General features: G+C 40.8%; 1 protein-coding gene across 8 annotated transcripts in view; it reads left to right on the top strand.

Annotated features, from left to right (window-relative positions):
• PLEKHM3 (pleckstrin homology domain containing M3) overlaps positions 1 to 15,138 on the top strand; it is a 182,254-nt gene that overhangs the window by 3,737 nt on the left and 163,379 nt on the right. For 7 of the 8 annotated variants that reach the window (XM_061204302.1, XM_061204321.1, XM_061204347.1 and 4 more), the window contains exon 2: positions 13,314 to 13,446. The exons of the other annotated variant lie outside the window; for it this stretch is intronic. The gene's annotated coding sequence lies outside the window, so the exon portion shown is untranslated. The remainder of the gene's footprint in view (positions 1 to 13,313; positions 13,447 to 15,138) is intronic. 8 annotated transcript variants of the gene reach the window in all.

Below are 15,138 nucleotides of genomic sequence, written 5' to 3'. Positions count from 1 at the left end.
GGGTAACTTATTTCTCGATAAGGGTAATCAGTGAAAGGTTTATGGTGGAAGGATGGCTGAATATCATACTGAAATGATAGAAAAAGGAAGCTCACGGTTGAACTTTCATTGTCTTTGTTTTCTCATAGATTGATGGATTTTAGGCTTTGGGTTATGGACTCAGGTTAATTATATAAGTGGAAAACAAAGAACTGTGATGGATATATGACCATTAGCAAAAAAACAAAAAAAAAGAAAAAGAAAAAGCCCTCTGCACGTTATTACTAGGAAAACCAAACTGGATGTAGGCCGGTAACATCTGCATTAAAAAACATCCAAAGCTAATATTTATTGAATACTTATCAGATACTTAATATACTCTATTCCAGTTTAATCATGTGTGCAGCCTTCCCATAATACTTGAAGTCACGTCATACATTTACAAATTTAAGAAACAGGCAGGTAGAGGGGTACTACTTTAATTACTGGTTTCAGAAGACCTGATTTTATTAGAAACCTGAAAAGGTTAGACCATTTGGGCAGAATTTTTAGGATTCTCCATCTCTAGACAGTTTGCAGGAGCCCCAGACCACTGCTACTCCTTCTTTTTTTCCTACTAGCTCCCTTTTCTATTTTCACTTTACACTCTCCTCCAACACCTGTAGAAAAGTATGGAAAGTGTCTATTGCTCCACTGGCTGTTAGCCAAATGCTGATTTTCTGCATGGGGAGTGTTAACCCTTCAAAAGAAACCCTGTGGAGGGATATCTAGCAAGGAATTGCTTTTTTTCTTTTTCCTTTTTCTTTTAGAGTGGATTTTATATATGGTTCATAAGTAGCGGAACTGTATGCTAGCTTGGAGTTTCTGGTGCAAGCTAATGCAGAGAATTGAGTAATGAGTGAGAGTGTGGTAAGAATAACCACCAGTAGTAAATTCCGTGCATTGTGTTTGCTCTGTTTCATTGGCTACTGTAGGTATTACCAGACAGCAATAACAAGCCCACATAGTTCACCTTCATATTGACAGTAAGGTATGAAGTTTATTTGGTCCATGAGGGTAATTAATGTTAATGGCAACATGAATTATGAGCAAAAACCAAAGTCAAAATATAGAGGCCATTGTATTGAGATGTCAGGCATGCTATTTTCATTAACATTTTGTTTGTTTTTCATATACTCATTAACTGTCAATTTTAGTTATGTGTTTTAAATTGGATTCCCTGATTTTATGCCACATTTATGAGTATGGGAGAGATTTATTTGTCTAGTTACCGTGATTAGTGTAACCAATTTATAATTCAGTACAAACTGAAGCTGCCCTGTTCTGCATTATCCAGTTTACTTGTGGACATTTATCTAACTGGGAAATTGCTAAATATCCATTTTACCTTGTAGTCTATAGATGTGATTATAAATGTAGATTTTCATAGAACAAGGAACATATATTATAGGTTAGAAAACATTGGAAATGTAACCAGCAGTTTTTATGCTCCAGGAAATTAGCTAATTGATCTTTTCCCATGGACTTTTCCAGAACAACTTCTCTTCCACCCTCAGAGATTCATTGGTTTGTTAATTAAACAAGTAAGAATTGAGCACTTATTTTGTGCCGTGGCACATACCTCTTGTACTTGGAACCAGCAATACAATCTTGAAGAAAACAGGCACAATCCTTGCCTTCATGAAGGTTACAGTCTAGTGGGGGAGACACACAAGTAAGCAGGCTATTTTTACACAGAGTGAAAAGCATTATAATTGAGGAAATCAGTGTGCTATGGGAACACACAAGAGGGATGTTCAAAATGGACGTGGGAGGTCGGGAAAAAGTGATACCTCAGCAAAGACCTGAAGGCTGAACAAGAGTTAGCCAAGTTGTGTGCCTGTGTGTTTTGGGGTGCAGAGTAGAGACGATGGAGATTTAAGAGGTAAGCCCAGGAAAGTAAGTGGACTTGAGCTCTTATAGGCAATGTTAAGGAGTATATGATTTATCCAGAAGATAACAGGGTTTTAATTTTAGAAAGCCCTCTCTGACTGCAGTGTGGCGAATGGATTAGTGGAGGGAAAGACTGAAGGGAGGAAACTGGATGGTGGGGTCTGAACTAAGGCCATAAAGAAGGAGAGCAATGGATAAATTTGGCAGATCTCGCAGCGGTAGAATTAGCATGACTTGCTGATTTGGAGTGATTTGTGGGGGAGGGAGCCAGCAGGGTCAAGGATGATGATATCCTTCACTATATGGAGAATGCCAGGAGGAGGGGCAGGCTGAGGGTAAGATGAGGAGTTTGGTTTTGTGCATGTTAGGAGTTAGGGGATGTCTGAAAGGCAGCTGCGTGTGGGTCTAGAGCTCAGGATGATAATGTTTCTCATCTGTCACATGGACTGCTGCCAAAGCCATGGGGATGGAGAAGATCACCCAGGTGGAAGAGGAACTAAATAAGAGGGTTATGGGGAAAACGGAGGAACACCTACATTATGATGTGGGCATAGGAAGGGGGCTCATACAGGGGACCAGAAGGAGCATCCAGAGATAAAGGAGAAATACCGGAAGAGACTACATCAGTGCTTTCATGAGAGCAATGCAAAGAGTGGGTGTTGAGTAGGTCAGATCCTGCTGAGAGGTCAGTCAGATGTGGAGTGAAAAACCTCCTGGGTTTAGCCAAAAGGAAAGTGTTGGTGACCTCTGCCTGTGCAGTTTCACCTGGGGCAGAATCAGTGCTTCTGCAGGGAGGAATGAATGGGTGAGAAGTGGAGTCAGAAAGCATAAAAAAAAAGATTTCTTTAAGAAACTTGGAAGAGGAAAGGAGGAGGGACAGAGTATCCTACCTGTACAGGAACTTGGGAGACAAGGGAGTATTTTACTTATTTGTTTTTTCTTCTTTGAGAAGAGGCATTCCTTTTGAATCACCCTGAATCTTGCACTACTGAATCCTTCCACTCTAAGACTACCAGAAAGCCTGATGTGCAGCAACTCATTTTGCCTGAACAGTGCAGGAGGAGCCCTTGAGTTAATTAAAACCTTATCTCAGAGCTTCCTAAACTGATTGCTGTCACCACTCTCTCCACCAGTTTGTTGGTTTATAATGGGAGGAGATCAAAGAGACTGTGGTGACCCTTTCCCTGGTACCATATGGATGACCCCGGATGACCCCTGTTGGCATCCTGTACCCTGCCTTTGAGTTCACAAAGCACTACGTTATGTCATTTGATTTACATTCCAAAACAACCTTTGGAGAAGGTAGGACAGGGATCCTTATTTGACCTGCATTGAAATAACTAGAATTCAGGTTCAAATGACTTGCCTGGAATCACACATCTAGTAGTAGTGCATGGGCAGTTCAGGTCTTCTAGTTCCAGATCTAGTGGTCCAAAAGTAATTACCCTTCACTGAGAGGTTAGATATGATGTTTATATTTTCACTGTAGTGTGGTCATATAAAACTTAGGCATATCATATTTTAGTACACTTAAGAAACAAGACTGAAGATTGTGGGTCAACTTTGTTATTTTGCTTGAATCCCATATACATTGATATTTGTCCCCTATCCACCCGCTGTCCCCCAAAAAAGTTAAGTTGGTTTTAGAAGGAGGCAGTTTTTTTGGACATGCCTTAATAGTCAAAGCATGTTTGAATTATCTATAGTCACATCTAATTTGAAAATATTCCTTTTAATTCTTTTGACAGAAACACTTGTTTGCAGGTTTTTTTTTTTTTAAAGCAAACATTTTTACAAGTGTTTCTATTTATTGGCTAAATGAAAAATGATGTCTTCGGGAAACATTAGTAAAAGGTTTGGGCAATTAGGACTATGTAAACATTTGCAAAAGCACTTGTTTGGCCTAAATGGAGTCACAGTTATTATACCCTTGCAGACATTCCAAGCAATATGTCCAAGGTCACTGAGAGAATTGAGGTTAGCTATTTAGTTAGAGAACAGCCTTTTATTCTGTTTGTTCAGACACCTATCATCCACTATTCCCTTAGAGAATTTACAATGACACAGAAATAGTACAGAGGTGATTTTTTTTTTTTTTTTGTAAATTAAGTATAAACTATTTCCCTGGATATTTAGCAATTAACTTTCTGAGTTGTGGGATTAACAAACAGAAAGATTTAAAAAATAAATATTAAAGTTGCTGAAGTTTGACATTAAAATTCAAAGCACCTTGTATGTAAAATTCTAGCTGTATTATCTCAGAGTAATTAGTTTGCTGTTAATTGTTATACAGGACAGTATGTGCATTTTAGAGGTTTGTTTCCACTCACTTACTGGCCATATTACCTTGGACAAAGTACTGCATTTCTTTAAATCTCAATTTCCTTATCTGTAAAGTGGTAATAATAATAGCAGCTCTCCGATAAGGTTGTTGTGAAGATTTAACAACATAATGAAGATAAAGGGCTTCACATAATGACCTTAGGAAGTGCTCAATAAATGTTAGTGATGACTCTTAAATCTTGGTCTTGGTGTAGGAGTTGTAAGAACTCTATTTTGTTTTTAAACGTTTCATTAAATACATCATTCCACATTTAACATATGTCCATCCACGTTGAAGGAGTCCTCTATAGGGCATTTTTGAAGGGTTTAGTATAACAGTAGTTGTCTCTGATGCTGGGCAACTATTTGAGTCCCAGCTACCATAAGCCTATCATCCTAATGTCAGATCAAAACAGTCACAGAAATAAGACCAATCAGAGCTCCAGAATTCAACTTCCGAATGTTTACACGTTGCAGACTTGTTTTGTAAAAATCCATTGAGTACCAATGATAATAGTCCACAATAAAAGAAATTTAAACCCAGATTTGTGGATGAAAATGTAGTTCTTACTGTTCTTCCTCTTCATACTTTGTAAACTTTTCCTTTGTCCTGTATGATGGGCAGAGAGTTTTCTGGCCTTCATGTAGTACATAGTAAAATAACAAAGACTCGTCCTCTTATTTTACCTTGCCTTGTCCTTATCTTTGAGGGTCAAAGACAATGTTTTGTCTGCTTTTGGCAGCCTTGCTTGTTTCCTGATGGAATTGGTGAGAGGCTGCTTGGTAGCCAACCAAGGTCAAGGTCATGGTCACAGATTGAGTCCAAAAGGGAGGGAAGGGTCATGGGTGCAGCCCATCACCACTGGGTACGTCTGTCCTTTCAAATAAGAAGTGAGTCACCTTCTGCTTAGACCTTATCATGGGTCTGGTACTCTCTGGGTGCCATTCAACAAAGACCCAGCCTCATTTTTTAGCAGGTTCAAATGTAGCCAGGAAAGAAAAAAAATCAGTTAACTACTTCTCATGTACGTTCACCCTAAATGCCCAGAGGAACCGGTTTTGTGAATATGTGCTAACCCATAAGCTGGTTGTTGCTTTGACGGTTAAAGTGGTGAGTATTCTCCCTTCTGGTAATCAGCTGCGGTGACCTAAGGAATTAAAGTCAACAGGAAGTGAGGCAAGGATTCATTTCTCATGACATCTTAGCCACCCAGCAAATGCTTCTGTTGGCCAGGGATGTTTCTGTGGGTCGGATAGATTCTGTGGGTTGGATAGACTTGGGCAGCTTGTGAGGAAGCCCTCTGCACTTGTGCCTCCCATTTGTGCAATTGTTTGTTAGTTCACTTTGAGCTCAGCTTTTGGTGGGACCTTTAGAGATATTCCTGTAGGTTGACAGCTTCATGCCAGAAGCAGCATCATTTTTAGAGCAGGTCTGATTGGTTTTATTTGTACGTTTCGTTTGTCTTTGGTTTCTTTCCGCTGAAGTCATCTCTATACATGTTATTATGTCATTCAATTGTGTTCTGTCACTTAAGACTTTTTATTGTCCCTTGATTAGTAATGACTTCTTATTTATGTTCCCATAACACCTTTTGTATACTTCTGTTAAGGCACTTTTTATACTTGGTTTTGTATTGTTTCCCCACTAGCTATTAAGCTCTTTGAGGGCAGAAGCTGTGTTTTGTGTCTGTAGCATCATCTAACATAGTGTTTGGGTACTTGGTCCATCCTCTGTGAGCGCTTGTTGAGTATAAATGGTTGTGTGGTTAGAAATCAACTAGCTTCTAATAGGAATAGTAATTGTTTTAGATTTTACAAAAATTTCACATATATTATCTGCATTTGTGCATTACAGCTCTCTAATGGAGAGGTGCATTGATGGAGACAGACGTTGGAAGGATTTCCATTTTGCAGATAAGAAGGGCCAAGACATCCTGAGTCAACCTGACTTGCTGGAGGTCATTCAGCTTAGAAGGCAGTGCTGGGACATGAACCCTTTCTTGGTGTCAGAAATGTGTGTTCTTCCCATTGCCACACGTCTGTCCCATCAAAATCCCTCAAAACTGGGTGGCTCATGGATTGAATTCACCTTACTCCTTGTTTATGGTTCTTCTAGCGTCAGGGCCCCTGAGTGATTTAAAGTGGTTTAAAAGGTAATTGAACTTGGACTCAGTAATTTGACAGGGATTCTAGGAACTTCTTTTTCTTCCCCATGGGGCCTTCGACTGACAAGAGATGAGTCATTTTGGTCTCTATTTCATCATCTCTAAAATAATCCTGCTACTTTACTTACCTCTCTCTGTTGAGATTACTACAAATTTTTATCAAGAAGCTTATCAAGTGCTTTATAAACCATACTCTAAACCATGCATGTGAAGACGATTATTCTCAATAAAGTCAATTAGTTATATGAGCTGATGACATCTTTAAATCTAAAGATGCTAATCTGAAAAGCTATTTCTTTAGCTTTTTCGGGTATCTTGCATAGCTGGGTCTCAATGTACCTCCTTGGGGTGGCCATTACGAGGTCTCATGCCAGCTGGTTTAGATGGCACCTCCATGTACTAGTTATTCCCTGTTGCAGTTGGAGGGTGACTCTAGCACACGTGGTTTTTATGATGGAACTTTTCAACTTCTTCACCTCAGTCCTAGGATGAAGATAATTTGAGTGATTCTTTTGTTTGTTTTTAAATCACTGTTTCCTGCCATGGAGGTAACGGGGAATGGAAAACATTGAGTCTGCATTTTTAGACACTTAAGTAACTGAATTCTGTGTCTGTCTGTTTTGCTTCTAAAACCAGGACATTTTGGAATGCTGGTGGTTTTATGAAAATGGGCTTCTCAATCAGAAGTCTTGGCTTTCCAATGCAGTGGGTGCCACAGGGGCATAATAACATTGCTGCCTTCAATAGCAGAGCAATTGGAGATTTGAAGCCCCACACTTATATTTAGGTTGGTTTCTGGGAAAACATCTTGGGGCATCAAATGTCTCAATGATTTTTGCAAGTGGCAAACAGTAAGCGCAGAGATGGACTGAAAAATGCTTTAGGTTGATTGCCCGGGGGTATTTCAAAGGGAACATGTCCTTTCTGGTATTAAAAAGAGCTTGAGCTCTAAGTCACTGGAAAATTAGACCAGCCAAGCTATGGATTTGGAGTGGTTCACAAAATAATTCCCAAGCACTGCATAGGCGCTTTTGTTTCTATAAAAGGTCTGAGTGAGGTCTTTGCTACCTGACCTTTGCCATGTTATTTTTAAACCCGGTTTCAATAGCTTGGAAGCTTTTTCTAACCAAGAAAAAATTTAAAAGCTCAAGTCAACATAACGTTTTGGAAAGCATGCCAAATTTTACTTAAACGAGCTTATAATGAATTCAAATATACTTTCGCCAGAAAACCAGAGTGGTGTTTATATTTACAGACGTCAGTACTTTGAAAACATACTCTTTATGCAGTTGTTCATTCGGCCCATATTTACTGAGCACCCATTGTGTACTAGCCATTGTGTTAGGCCCAGTGAGGGTTGTAAAAATGAAATGGGGTAGAATTGCTGTGCCCAAGTTGCTGTAAGTCCAGTAGGGTAGGCGTGTGACCTCAGGAAAGTTACTAGGTGTCATTTCGCCTCAGTTTCCTCATCTGTAAAAATGGGAATAATGGTACCCACTTTGCACATGGTGAGGCTTAGAGATATAAAGTACTGAGCAATGTACCTGGCACAAAATATGCTTTTGGTAGTTATTATAATATAATATATTATATTATAATAATATAAGATAATATAATTATTATCATCATCATTTCAGAAGGAACAGGCAGCATGCAGTGTAAGTTGTGGAGGCAGTACCAAAGCCATTCTCTGGACATTTAAAGAAAGAGCTGACCATTTTAGGGTGAGGAATCACAGAAAGCTTGTGGAAGAGGCGGCAAGTAAGCTTGAAGAGTGGATAGAATTTCAGTAGGTAGAGGTGGGGAGACGGTACCTCAGAGATAACTGTAAGCAAAGTTTTGGAGTTGGGAAAGCCTAAAATTTGAGCAGTAGCATCCCAGTTTGGAGGAAAAGAATGTCTCATGGAAGGGAAGCGGGAAGTTGGACAGGCAAGCTAGTCCAAGACTGTGAAAGGCCTAGAGTGTCAGGTTAGAGAGTTGGGCCCTGTTGTCAGTGGGAGCTGCATTGAAGGGTTTTATTTGCTACCGTCTCCCCAGTACCTCAGACAGCACCCAACCCATAGTGAGCAGTCAGCAAATAATTGTTGCGTGAACAACTGAGTGTGGCTTTAGACAAGTTGAGCTTCATTTTGCCAGATGATAAGCCAGATAGAAATGTCCTACAGAAAGTTGGGGACATGGGACCAGAGTCCCATGGAGACTGAAGGTGGAAATTTGGGAGGTGTGAGCATGGAGGTAATTGTGGGGCTAAACTGACCCGAGGAGTACGTGCGGCTGTAGTCAGAGAAGAGAGCTGAGGTGATGCCCTTATTTGATGAGCAGACCAGGAAGGAAAGGAGGAAAATGGAACAGAGAAGGAGAGGGTAGAAACGAGAGGAAAACAGAGCGCGGTGCCCATGAAACCTGGGGAGGAAGGGTTTGAGGAGGGGCCGGTTGACATGCTCGAGGCGGGTCAGGGCTTTGCAGTGCCCTAGTGGCAGTATAGAGGGGAGGTCCCTGGATAGGGTGGAAGAGAGTTCAGTCAGGTGGGGCCTTGTGCCAGGCTGTAAGGTATCGGTGGGCACAGCACACTCTGAGACATTTCTTTTTTCTCTTTACGGTTAATAATTACTGGTATTTGCTTTTTGAGCAGGTCTTTAAACAGACAGTGTGCCCAAATTGTGTACTTTATATAATCTGATTCCAATTAAATATTAGATAAAAACACACCTAACTATTTAGTTCTGAGATCATGACTGATTTTTATTTTCTTTTCCATATCTATCAGTATTTTCCAGAGTTTTTATGTGTTTACTACCTTCATAACTGGGAAAAACACTACAAAATTATATTTCTAAATGGTATGTTCCTTAGGTATTGCCTGGCAATACACTTCTCATTTATTGAAACTTAGATAAATGTAGCCATTTAATGTTCCCTCAGGCCTATGAAGATGGGATTCCATTTGTGTTTCTAGCTGTCTTTCTCCTCTGAAAGAACCCCTGAACTCTTCTTATGAGGTCCACAGAGGCACCATTTCCTTATCTGCTGCTCTTGGCTTGCCGGTGCTCCATCAACATGCTTACATTACAACATGTCTTTATGACAAAGCACCATGAAAAAGCATAACCTCCTGTAGCCTGATAATCCAGAAGCATCCTTACTAGGGTCATATTCTCTTGTGGTGGAGCCTTTACATTATGTAGCTCTCAGAAAATTTACAGTCAGCTGTGGCCTTAACCAAAGTGAAGACCGTGTGAGAGCCACATGTGCTGACCATTCTTATAATCACCCTTGTTTCTCATGTTTGAAAATGAATTGGCAGAAACTGTTTATCCTAGGTGTCTTTGGTATTGCATTTTTCTCCATAGTCCAGCTGCTTCTAAAACTACATGGCACCAGACACCCTCTTGAGCACGCATTACGTTCTGAATACAAGCCATTTAGTCAAGTGGGAGGAAGTCAGCGTTTTTACCATCCAGCTTGGGAGAAAGTGGCATCTCTGTGTGGGCCAAGCTGGTATTATTACTCATATCTGCTTCTACTTCTGTGTGGAAGGACTGCTGTATTCATCCTGCTAATTAGCCTTGCCTAATGAGCATGTAAACAGCAGATTTCCTTGTTAGGAAACAGTAATACACTGATTCTGCATCCTGTTAACATTTTGATGCATGCATGGGATTCTTTGGATTGAGCTTTTATGACAACACTGACAAATGGACCTCCGTTTCTCAATCTGTTACATTGGGGAAATAATCCTTTTTACAGAAAGGGTATTCTTTATAAAAATAAAATAAAGTGTCTGTAGATCATTGAGTTTGGCTGAAAAGTAGGGTGTTATAAATAGTTGGCTGCTGACTTGGCTGTTGTTGGCTGACATATCTTTCCAGGGAAAGACAGGAGCAGGTGGTTCTTGAATGGGTGAGGTCCAGTGGAGGGCTCCATAATTATATAGCAGTTTACATTTTTTAAAGGTATGTTGGAACAGCTACCTGGTGAATGAGCCACGTGTGAAGCAATTTGATATTAGCAATGTTGTTGGATACAGGTAGCTGAGTAAGGTACCCAGAGGTTTAATGGTTTGCCAGAGGCCACCCAGCACGTGTGTGGTTGAGCCAGATTTAGAACACAGTTCTAATAGCTCCTGATTTCCACTTTTTGTGTGGAGGCAAACCACACTGCACCCACACGGTGATTTCACTCAGTTCACTTTGTCAGAGGAAAGGCCTGTTCATATTTTGACCTGTCTGAATATGTTATTATTATTATTTTTTTAAAAATTATTTATTTTATTTATTTTTGGCTGCATTGGGTCTTTTTTTTTTTGCATTGGGTCTTCATTGCTGCGTGCGGGCTTCTCATTGCGGTGGCTTCACTTGTTGCGGAGCACGGGCTCTAGGCACGCGGGCTTCAGTAGTTGCGGCACACAGGCTCAGTAGTTGTGGCTCGCAGGCTCTAGAGTGCAGGCTCAGTAGTTGTGGTGCACAGGCTTAGTTGCTCTGCGGCATGTGGGATCTTCCCGGACCAGGGATCGAACCCATATCCCCTGCATTGGCAGGCAGATTCTTAACCACTGCGCCACCAGGGAAGCCCATGTTGTTATTATTTTTTAATTAATTAATTTCAAAACCAAATGAGGCAAGCTAGTAAGAGGTGTTCATTTATGGAGACTAAACTTCGCATTAGACCCTTGTATTGTAGTGAATTTGAGGCCTATACATCCTAGGGAAAAGATAAATTCCAAAAGGAGAAAGGTTGGAAAATGGAGCCCCAAAAGATGAAGACATAGAGATTATATAGGAGGGTCAGTAAGGCATCATGCCTGCTGTCAAGTAGCTTGGAGTGTAGAGTGGGATGGAGAGAAATTGTTCATCATTACAGTACATTGTGGCAAACCCAGGGTGTTCTGAGAGCCTGAGCAATTCGGAAGGCTCCCCAGCTTGGGCCAAAACATGGAGGACTAAAATGTTGGTTAGGAACGACAAACTGGAGAGGTGGATAGGTCATGAAGGGCGATGAATGTCATGCAAAGGAGTAACAATGTATTCATTCAACGTGTGTCTATCTAGTGCCTTTTGTGTGTGTGTGTCAGGCATTCTCTATGTACTTGGGATACATTAGTGAACAAAATAAGCATCAATTCCTGCCCTCGAGGAGCTTATACTTTAGTGGGGTGAGAGAAACACTAGACATTAAATAATAAGCAAATTGAGTGGTTTGTTAGAAGATGGTAGATGCATAAGGAAGAAGGGTCCAGCCAGGTGATCAAGGTTAACGTGAGCAGTAGTAAGTCATGTTGATAGTATCTACTTTTGTTATGATATGATGAGAATGGCACTTTACCTCTGTAGTTTTTCTCCCCCAAATATACAGCCCTAGTCTTAACATGAGAAAACATTAAACAAATCCCAGTTGAGAGACAGTCTATAAAATACCTGACCAGCACTCCTCAAAACTGTCAAAGTCATCAAAAACAAGTAAAGTCTGAGAAACCGTCACAGCCGAGAGAACGCTAAAGAGACTTGACAACTAAATGCCATGTGATATCCTGGATAGGATCCTTGAACAGGAAAAGGATATTAGGGAAAAGTTGAGGAAATCTGAACAAAGTATGAACTTTAGTTAATAATGTATCAATATTGGTTCATTAATTGTGACAAATGTACCACATGAATGCAAGATGTTACATGGAGGAAACTGTGTGTGGGGTATATGGGAGCTCATTGTACTGTCTTTGCAATAATTCTTTAAATCTAAAACTGTTCTAAAATTAAAAGGTTATTAAAAAAAAATAAAAAACAGAGTAAAGGGGATCAGAAGTCCAGGGCAGAGACACACGTCATAATTTAAAATAGGGTGGTCAGGGGAGGCCTCATTGAGAAGGTGACGTGAACAGTCACTTAAAGAGAGAGTTCACCATGTTGGTACCGGGAACCAATGCAAAGACCCTGAGGTGAAAACATGTCTGCAAGTTGGAGAACCGGCAGGGCAGCTGGTGTGGAAGGGAGTGTAGGGGGTAAGGAGAGTATGAGGTCATAGAGGAAAGGTGATGGAACCCATCAGGTGAGGGCTTTTAGGCTGTTGTTATTCATGTGCTATACCGTGTGCCGGGAACCATGCCATGCATTGTCCTATTTAATTCTCTCAACTATTTTAGGAGAGAGGTATCATTAACTTGCTGATTTTGCAAATGAGAAAACTGAGATTAGGAAGTGACTTACTGAAGTCCCATTCCTGGTAATTGATGGAGCTGCCGTTCCTTTCTTCCTCCTGAGACCCAAAGTTGTCACTCCTGACTTCTTCCTCCTCTCCTCAGGGGGCTGGACTAGATCTTCTAGGCCAGGAATTGGCAACCACAGCCCGCTGGAAAATCTGACCCTCTGCTTGTTTTTTGGTTGGTTGTTTTAAGTCATGGTAAAAAACATACAATTTACCATCTAATCATTTTAAGGTCAGTAGTGTTTATATTCACATTGCTGTGAAACAGATCTCCAGAACTTTTCATCTTGCAAATCTGAAACTCTATACCCATTAAACAGTAACTTCCTTTTCCCTCCTCCCCTCCAGCCCTGGTAACCTCCATTCTACCTTTTTATTTCCATGAATATGACTTCTTAATATACATTGAATCACGCAGTATTTCTTTTTGTAACTGGTTTATTTTACTTAGTATGATGTCCTCGAGGTTCATTCATGTTGTAGCATGTGACAGGATTTCCTTCCTCTCAAAGGCTGAATAATATTCCATTGTATGGATATACCATATTTTGGTTATCTGCCTGTTTTGTAAATAAAGCTTTATCAGAACACAGACATGTCCATTCATTTCCATGTTGTCTGTGGCAATTTACCCCACTACAGCCGTAGACCTGTGTAGTTGCAAAAGTGACTGTGTGGCCCACAAAGCCTAAACTGTTTATTACTGGTTCTTTACAGAAAATGTTTGCTGAGCCCTGTTTTACTGGGGAGACCCTGAAGGGTTAAGAGAAACGATGTGGAGGCTGCTTTAGAAGGAGGAAGACAAGAAGCAGGAAGACCCTGCTGCCTTTGTTGGGTGACAGAGACATGGGTATGGGACTTGACCTCGAGAAGCTTATAGTCTAATTGAGGGAAAAAGACAGTCTGCAAAGTTGACTTGTTTAGTGATGCTTTAGATATTTGGGGAAGGGAGAGATCCGAAAGGATTGAGTCTCAGGAAAGACTTCATAGAGGGTTGGGATTTGGGATGGGATGGGATGGATCGGATTGCTAGAGTGTGGAGGAGTGCATCAGCCTTCTCACCACACCTTAACAGATGAGTAAGACATTGAAGGCATTTAGAGCAGTGTCTAAATAGTAAGTGCTCTCTAGAATGTAAGTTCCACAAGGGTAGGATTTATGTCTGTCTTGTTCACTGTCGTATCACCAGTGCCTAGAACACAGTAGGTGCTTCAGTAAATGTTTATGGAATGAATAAATCACTGCAGCTCTCAAATTCTTTTTAGCTATTTAATTTGTACTGTGAAAATACAGGCAAAGGGCTGGATCTCTCACATTGGTCTGTTAATTCATTTATTACGCTAAAGAGTAATTTTTTTTGGCTGTTGTTAAAGCAGTACCTCTATTGTTTATTGCTAGAGATAATCATTATGTGGTAAAAGGAATGTAAGTCAGGTACTAACAACAAAAGAAAAAGGGGGAAAAGAAAATGTCGTGATTCTAAAGATAACCACTCAAAAATAATTCATTCATTTATTCAACAAATATTTATTGAACTGCAACTGTGTTTAGGGGGTCCATGGGTGAACAGAATTGACAGTTGCTGCCTAAGGGGATATTGACATCGAAACTAGTAATTACAAATGTGATGTGTATAACTTACAGAAGTGCTGGTGCCCTTCTGAACCAAGGCCCTTCTGTCCTTAAACAAGTACATTTAACCTAGTCTGGGACACCAGAGAATGCTTCCCTAAGGAAGTGGTTAAGTCCTGATTATTGTTTGCTGTGTGGCAAACTACTCTGAAATTTAGTGTCTGAAAACAATTTATTATCTCTCATGGTTCTGGGCTAACTGGACTCAGCTGGAAAATTCTCACTTGGGAATCTCTTATGATACTGACTGGGGCTGGAATCATCAGAGAGCTCAACTGGGCTGTCATTCAAGATGGCTTCTTCCCTCACATGTCTGGTGCCTCTGTGCTCTAGCATGTGGCCTCTCCCTCCAGCAGAGTAGCCTGGACTTTCTATATAATCAGCTTAGAGCTCCAAGAGACAGGAAGAGGAAGCCACCAGGCCAGTCAAAGGCTGCACCCCCAATGGTCACAGCATTATTTCTGCCACACTCTACTGATCAAAACATCACAAGCTTTGCCCCGATTCATGGGAGTGGAAAAGTAAACTCACTTCTTGATGGGGAAGTAGCAAGTTCTCATTGCCGAAAAGCACGTGGGATAGGAGATATTGTTGTGGCCCTCTTTAGAGAATACAGGTCTGTCACTTGATGTTAGATTGGACCCTGAAGGATGATTAGGCACTGATGCGATGGGCAAAAGAGTCCAGGAGGTAGTAACCCCTCCAGCGATGGGAACAGCCCGTGGGCAGGCCTGGAGATCAAAATGGTAAACCTTGAAGGAGGAACTGAAAGGCCTTTGTGACTAAGTGGAGGAATGAGGGGAGGAAGAGTGGCATGGAAATGCTGGGGCACACAGTGAAGAGTAGGGTATGGTTTTGAAGGGTAAATGCATATTTACATCAGAAAGCAAAGAGAATAGCTGTGTAGGTT

Source organism: Eubalaena glacialis, chromosome 1 (assembly GCF_028564815.1).
Source record: "Eubalaena glacialis isolate mEubGla1 chromosome 1, mEubGla1.1.hap2.+ XY, whole genome shotgun sequence".
NCBI lineage: Eukaryota > Metazoa > Chordata > Mammalia > Artiodactyla > Balaenidae > Eubalaena > Eubalaena glacialis.
This window is presented reverse-complemented; position numbering and strand designations above follow the sequence as displayed.